Source organism: Hemicordylus capensis, chromosome 2 (genome assembly GCF_027244095.1).
Source record: "Hemicordylus capensis ecotype Gifberg chromosome 2, rHemCap1.1.pri, whole genome shotgun sequence".
In the NCBI taxonomy this organism is placed as follows: Eukaryota; Metazoa; Chordata; class Lepidosauria; order Squamata; family Cordylidae; genus Hemicordylus; species Hemicordylus capensis.
Window position 1 is genome coordinate 357686352 of NC_069658.1, and position 8107 is coordinate 357694458.

Here is an 8107-nt window from a genome sequence, read left to right on the forward strand (position 1 = left end):
CCCTCCACAACTCCAGTGCCATAGGCTAATCACAGCTGGGTGAGCCATGATTGATACGAGGCACTGGAACGGGATAACCACAACTTCCACAATGGGATAACCACAGAAATAAAGCCATTAACTTTTTAAATGAATGTCTTAAGGGGGCAAAATTATGTTAACACAAACTCTTTAGGACAGGCTGGCCAGGGAAAAGGTGTGGCAAGTCACTCCTCTGTGTGGGATGTCCCAGATTAGGTAAAAGAAGTTAAACATACATACCCATCACTTAAGACTGACTGTTTGCAAGTTCCTGGTGTAAGTGGTCTCATCAAGAAGTCCAGGCCCATCGCAGCGGAGATTAGCTGTTTGACAGGCAGAGAGTAAGTAAGGATTCTGAATATCTGATTAGTACTAATTGGTGATGGTGAACTCCCCTTGATTCACCAGTTATTAATGTCTTTGGGGAGTACCAGGGGCGTAGCAAGGTTGGAGTGGGCCCAGAGACAAGATTTTAAAATGCCCCCCCCCCCCAAAGTCCAGGGCCTCCGCACACCCCAGGCCCCCAAGGATTTAAGTCTGATATTCCAAAATAAGTATGCTGCCTGCAAATACATTTCACTGAATACACACACACACATCACAATATATAGTGATATACATTGAGTACTATACATTTGTATTACTTTTAATGCCTAGAACACACTAGAAAGATGAATTATTAAAATGGGCCCCTCGCTGCAGATTAGCAAAGGAGACTTTCAACCATGCAGGGTGAGCCTATGTTTGTTTTCTCAGAATTCTGAACAAATTCAGTCAAGTTTGATTGCAGGAGGTTTTTCACAGGAGGCTTTTAAAGCCCTTTAAGACACATCTCCTCTGGAATGGAGGTGCTGCATTCACATGTTGGCCAGATTGACCCTGAAGTCCCTGCAAGTTATTGGGGAGCAGTTCACACACAAGAAAAATAAAATAAAAGCACCACACATGCTTCACAGTTCTCACTCAGACCTTCTGGGTTGCAAAACAACTTGAACATAAGTGCATTTATAAATGAATGAATGAATAAATAAAATTAATAAAATACTGTTCCAGAAGTTTTTGCAATTTTCTGCCATGAAACAAGCCACTTATAGGACTTTTTAGATAGTTTTTTTAAGTCAGCAAATTTTCCAAGCTGTTTCAAAATAAATTTTCAGAGACTTCTCGGTCCCTCCCCCCCCATATCCAAGCCCTATGGCAAGCAGATCCCTATATATGGGGGGGGGGGCGGGAAAGGTAACCACAAAAAGGAGTTCACACTCTACCTGGCAAATGCTGGTCTGGGTTAAGCAGGGCAGCAAGGGCTCTTCTGCTGCAGAGAACACTCTGGCTGCCTCCTCCTTCCTGGCTTGCTTGGGCCCTACTGGAGTTCAGGCTTCAATGCGGCCTACACGGAGGCCTCCGTGGAAGCCCCGCCCACCCGCCGATCAGCTGAGAGGCGGGAGAAAAGGAGCTCTTTGCAGCTTGCCTGCTGCTTCGATTGCAGCCAGCAGAACAAGCAGGAGAGACGGCGAAGAGGGCAAGTGGCTGAGGGGCCTTGGGGCTGGGCAGGGGGCAATGGGGAGTCACATGAGGTGCCTCTGGGGTGCCCCTCCAGGCAGTGGGGCCCCCAGACAACTGTCTCCCCTTGCCCTATCATTGTTACGCGCCTGGGGAGTACTGAAATAAAAGCATCCTCCTCACACACAATAATGAGTACTAGATTACTCATACTGCTGGCTGTACGATGTCATTTCACTGTTAGGGGGTCCAGAATTGAGAGTGTCTGTACACCTCCAGGGTTAGAAGTGCCTGGCCTGGCCTGGCCTGGCTTGACCTGTTCTTGAGAGAGAGTTCAGGAAGGCAACACTGTTCATTACTGAAGCCAAAGAGCAGCATAGGGAATCAAGGAAGGAAGGAAGGAAGAAGGGCCATCACAGCCTGTTCCTATGGAAGTCGGCTCCTCCCTGACACCCCAAAATGGACTTCTCGTATGACTACTCTTAAGCCTTCCTTAGACTTCCAAACCAGGCATCCATAGTCCTGTCTCTTTTCTGGTGCATATCTACATTCTTCAGCTAGGCATTAGAGACACTCAGTCTAACTTTCTGGATCTTCCTAAGGCTTAATTTTAATAAGCCCTAAAAAGCCAATGTTTGACTTCCAAGACAATCCCATTTCTCTGTCTAGCCCCCTTTGAACCCATTGTTCTATTTTTTCCCATCAAAGATAGATAACTCCTAGTAATCTTTAACCTGGAAGGGCATTGATGATATGTCTCTTTACACAATAAAACTGACTAGCAAAAGAAGGCCCCCAAATGGGGCAATCTTTGGGACTTATTCTGGAGGCTATAGATAGAGGTCTGTCTATCTATCTATCTGTCTATCTATCTATCTGTCTGTCTGTCTGTCTGTCTGTCTGTCTGTCTGTCTTGCTCTTGCTCTTGCTCTTGCTATAGATAGTGCAGAGTTAAAGCCCAGACATGTGGATCATCTTGAATGTTCTGCTTAATGTGAGAACATCTGCATGTTCCATCATAGTCATCGTCTCTATTTGGTATCCAATAAAATATATTTTTATTTGGACTGTTAAACCTGTGGTTGTGACTTTCTTGGGAAATTGCCTGTTTTATAACCAAAGCATATAAGGTCCCAAAGATGGTCCAAAGGCACCCCTCATACATCACCTTTCACCTATTGTTGTCAAGGTTCTGGACATTAATTACTACTCATGCAAGCTATCCCTAGATTCATTGCATGTGGGGAATGGGGCTGCAAAGAGCACATGAACTAACTATGTACTCATATTCATACCTCCTGAACACCATCACCTTCAGCACTTGTCTGCAGAGGCAAGTGCTGAACGCAGGGAGAGTTCCCTCATGCCATGATTTAGAATTCCTAGAGTTCCAAATCTGCTTTGGATGATACTTTCCTGGCCTACATGATTAAAAGGGTAATGAGCTGAATGCACATTCAGGTGTGCAAGATCGAATCAGGAAGGTAGGACATGGTCCAACATAGGCCAAGGTGGACTGTGTTGGGGATACTCTGACCCCAACCCAGAAAAGTCTGGTTGAGGTTGGAGTTCTCTCACTCTGTTTGGAGAAAACTGGAGCTCTTTGGAGCTCCAAATAACAGCAGGAGGTTTTTTTGTGATTGCAGCTGTGGAGGGAAACATCTTCTGCTCTCTATAACATATCTGCCATCTGCTTGCCTGCCTGCCTGCCAGTAGGTGTGTGCAGGGCCAGTTTGAATTGGACTGGGTTTGAGTTGAACTGGCCCGGTTTAACCAGTTCAAACTCAAACCAGACCAGCCCCGCAAAAGGCAGCCAGTCCAAGTTTGAACTGGACCGGGACTGGTCCAATACAGACCAGTTCAACCAGTTCGAGGGCTATTCTTATAAATAGGAATCCATGCAAAGGGGTGGGGGAATCCTTTAAAAGTGTTGTAAGAGTGGCTGAGGGGGCAGCAAGAGGACAGCGTACTGGCTTCTGCTCCACCATGGTGGCGGCGGCGGTGCAATGGCAGCTCGTCTAAGCCCCACTGGCACTCCTCGCCCCCAGCAGTGTGGGCTAGCAGCCCAGTTCCGGCCTCCATGGATGTGCAGACCTGGAACCAGGCAACCACCACTGAGGGGCAGCACCGGCGGGGTTTAGAGGATCCGCCACTGCCACCACAGAAGCCAGAAAGTTGTCTTCTCATTGCCCCCCTCCCCGAGTGCACTTACAACACTTTTAAAGGATTGCCCAACCCTTTGTTTGTAAAGGGGAATCCTCACTGAATTCCCCTTTACAAGCATAGCCCTCAAACCGGATCAAACTGCATTGAACCAGTTCCACCGGATGGACAGGACCATTGGCCGGTTCAATGAAAATGGCTCATAGACTGGCGGTTTGGTTCAAATTTGGCTCAAATTTGAACCAAACTACCTGAACTATTTTTAGGGACATCCTTACCTGCCAGACCACCTATACATTTCTTCCTTTCTTAAAAAAAACTTTCTTAGGATGTTTTTAAACTTACAGTTTAAAAGTGGTTGATTTCTGGGTTTCCCCTGTGATTTTCTGGTGTTATATCACTTCCCCTATGACCCTCAGATGTTAGGTTACTTCCCCTGAGACTCTCTGCTGTTTGGTCAGTTTTCTTCTGGGTATCACAGTGAGTATCCTGGTACATTTAAAATTAATTTAGAGGATGGCTAGGAAAATACCCAACCCCGATCTCAACATGTACAATAGTGCATCCCCTAGCATACTCATTGTTATGTCTTTCTCAGCATCCTGACACTTTTCCAGCATGCCCTTTTCTCACATATGGAGGGGGTGGGTGCAGGGAAGTTCATCTTAATGGCACCTGTACATTCACTCACATGATAAAGAGACTCACCAGAAGAGCATCAGGACATCGTGAAAGAGATCATTATAGGTTTGCACTTGATGTGTCTCCCATTTAATTGCATGGGCTAGGGCAGTATTATCTAAACTGGCTCAAGGGGAAACTCTGCATTTGCTTGTTTCAAATACAAGACCATCTCAAGGTGAGGGTGTTCAGGAGGCATGGTCGCAGAGCTTTTGGCAGAGGGTGTGTGGCTAGCCTTTGACTCCTATCCCCCCCCTCATGCATTGGATCCACAGTGGCATAATAATGGATAAATTGATTTCAGACCTAATTGAATGACCTCAAGCATTTTTAAGGCTCCAGGGATCTATGGGCAAATGCCAGGGAGCTCCAGATCCTCAAGGTGAAGAGAAGGTGTGCAGTTCCTGAGCTTGTCTGACCATGTGATGGGCTATACCCCAACCCATTCACCCCACAAATCTATAGCTTTTTCAAAGGCTTTTTATGCCAGCAGTCTCACACCTATATTTTCTTGACCTTTTCAGCTTATTAGAAAGAAACTTCACGATGTTCAATGCAAATTAGAGCAATTGGTGTCTAGTATCTGGATGATAAAATAGACTTAAGTTAAAATCACACTGTACATATGAGAGTTCATTTTATGTTCCAAGCTGCAGAATTCCCTGAGCAAAAGAATGTTCAATTTGTATTGCAGTGGAACATTCTGACATTAGGCAACTTTATAGCTTGAACAAGGTAATTATGGAGTTGAGCAACATCACTATTGCTGAATTTCTAGTAGTTGGATCAGGGATAAATCCCATGTGCTGAACCCATTTGCACACAAAGTTCTTCATCTAGCTGGAGATATGTACATAAAAGCCTGCTCCTATGTGGGCTTGCTTCTCAAGGCATAAATAATTACTGAAGCCTTCTCCATTCACACTTCTTCTGCAATTCAACCTGCTTTTACCAAATATTTGTATCTTACTATCACCACTTCACTCACAGAAATGAGAATAAGCTAAGCATCAATTCTGACTTTCCATGGTAAACATGCCTGTCTTGTGTACACATGGGTTTACCACAGTGAACACTATAAAGTGAAATGGAGGCATACGTCTCTGTGAACTTCTGGTGGACACACACATGGGCTGCTACAGTCAGTTGCAACTCTTCACTACATGTCCCTTGTCTTTAGAAATACTACTACTACTTTTAGAAATACTACTACTACTTTTAGAAATACTACTACTACTACTACTACTACTACTACTACTACTACTATGGATATTTATATACCACTCTTCTTCCAAAGTTCATGAAGCAGTTTACATAGAAAAACAAATAATATATAAATAAGGTGGTCCCCTGTCCCAAATGGCTCACAATCTTAAAAAAACAAAAACAAAACATAAGGCAAATACCAGTAATAGCCACTGGAGGGATGCTGTGCTGGGGTTGGAACAGCAGCTCATACTGTTCCTTTTTCTAGTGCCCCAGAGTAGGGACGTGCACAAACAGGTTCGTAGGCCCTTTTACAGGTCTCTGAACTGGTTCGAACCTTGCCTGGCTTGAGGGTTCGGTGGCGGAGGTGGTGGTGGTGGCTTTAGCTGCTCTGGGCTCCTTGGAGGAAGAGCGAGATATAAAATGTAAAAAAAAAATTAAAAAATGGCAGGGGAGGAAGCACTCCCCCCTCTGCATCCCCCCAGCACATGAATGCATTGCACGCAGTTGCAGCTACTACTTCTGGATACTTCTGGATAATGTCAACCTGGGGCAGCAGAGAGGTATGCTGACGCCCTGACAGGCTTCTAGGAAAACGTGCACTGGCAGGGGAAATGCAGCTGGGTTGGGGGGTGGCAAGTGTTGGGAATTCTCTCTGGTAAGAAATACCCTTCTAATATAGCAGAGTGCACAGAGGCACAACACAGTGGAGTCTGCCCAGGCATGCGTGTATACTAAGAGAAAAATAACTTGGAGCCAGTTCATAGTTTCAAATCCATATAAGGAGTATTTATTTATTCTAGATAGTAAAGTGGAGAGACGGGAGCTCTAATCTAGCTAGCTAGCTGGATGCCCATGGATGCATCTCTGCACACGTGGTGCAGGGAGAGAGAGGAGCTTGCATGTTGCAAGGGAGAAGAAAGGAAAGAGAGGGTAGAAGAAATGGCAGGCAGGAAGTCTCTAAGAATAGCAATCTACATACCAAAGGAATAGTGTCAGAGCAGTAGAGAAGGGATGACCAATATCTTGACCTCTCTAGCCCTCTGATGAACTAGTCTGTCCCCCTCTGTCACTGAGGCATGAGACAGTGCAAAGTCCTTCACTTCCAACAGTAAGTGCATCCTCCCCCACCCTTAAAGCCACCACCACCCTGCCGTTGAACTGGCCCTCACCATTTCTGTGCACATCCCTACCCCAGAGTTTGTACTCTTAGCTTCAGAAGATAACTCTGAACCTAGCACCACATCCTTGTGCCTGCTGCAGGCCTCTCCCTGCTGTGAGGACCTCCCAGTGGTCCTGCTTCTTGTTCTGCCTAGCTGTTCCAGTCTGCTCTAGCCTTGCTCTTAACTCTACAACCCAGTGGCCTGACTCTGTGGGTGAGCACTCTGGCCTGATGCAGGCTTCAGGTCTCGATGAAAAGTCTTCTTTGTAGGTGCTGTGCAACTGTCATGGGCCTATTGGATAGGAAAAGGGATGTTATGGGCTGTGTACCAAGGAAAATTATCAGTATCTGAATAGTTTTTCATCTAATACCAGTAATGATAGCATTGTGTTGCTAATGCAATTGAGCAGATGTATTTAATTGAGCCAATATATTGATATGATGTATCTATCAGGAGTGGGGTGAGGTTGATCCTAAAGAGCTGGGCTCCCTTCTATCTTCTACATGGAAATCAGCTGCATTCTGGGCAGCTGCAGCAATGGCATGTAGAATCTCCCTACATTGTCCTGGGTAAAGAAACAAAATTGCGCCTCCCCCCAGTAATGCAGTTGAGAAATGATGCAATGTTGTGAGTGATTCGACAGGGAAAGGCGGGGCATTTTAAAACATCCCGCTCCAGCTGCCTGGAAGACAGCTGATTGGTGTAGAAGGAAGCCTGCTTATTGGTTCAGGTAAGCCCCCACCAATACAATTTCATACAATACGATACTGTATTGTATCTTTTTACTGGAGAACGATATGGGCTGCATCACATTGGTTTTGATTATTGGGTCTGATGTGATGTAGAGCCCTAATGAGCTTTTAATGTTTCTGATTTCTTTTCTTTTGTTCAGCCCTACCTTTTTGGGCCCATGGAACATGGCACCTATACTTAGCTCCTGAACAAGAGAGCACATCATGGGCCCATTGTGAAAAATGCATAAATTATCTTATTCTCATTTACAAACTGCTTTTGGCCCTTCAGTATCATCAGCAATGAATTTCCCTGATGCCATACCATGTATGGGGCATGGGCAAGCCCTCGTCTCTGTGGAAACCAATGTAGCTATGTCTGCATAAGAGAAACAATAGTAACTTGTCTTTCACCAGACTTGAAGATCTGTCCTTCATTCTCTAACAGGAGGCCAGCCAGCTTTCTGATTCACAGCCTTGTTGTTTTGGCAGCTTATCTCTTTATACAGAAACCAATTATTGCTGCTATGCATTCCTTCTTTTTGCTCAGCTACATTTTAAAGCTTTTTGTAGCCCCTGCTCTTCAGTCCTATTCCAAAGCTAAAAGAAAGCTACTTTAGAAATGGTAGCAGAATAATAAGC

The 8107-nt window shown here is 45.1% G+C and overlaps 1 long non-coding RNA gene across 3 annotated transcripts in view; it reads right to left on the minus strand.

Annotated features, from left to right (window-relative positions):
- Window positions 1-1376, minus strand: part of LOC128346050 (uncharacterized) — a 33891-nt gene extending 32515 nt beyond the window's left edge. For all 3 annotated transcript variants that reach the window (XR_008316755.1, XR_008316753.1, XR_008316754.1), the window contains exons 1-2: window positions 1287-1376; window positions 262-344 (exon numbers count right to left, since the gene is read on the minus strand). This is a non-coding gene — a long non-coding RNA (uncharacterized LOC128346050). The remainder of the gene's footprint in view (window positions 1-261; window positions 345-1286) is intronic.
- Between the last annotated feature and the right edge of the window lie 6731 nt (window positions 1377-8107).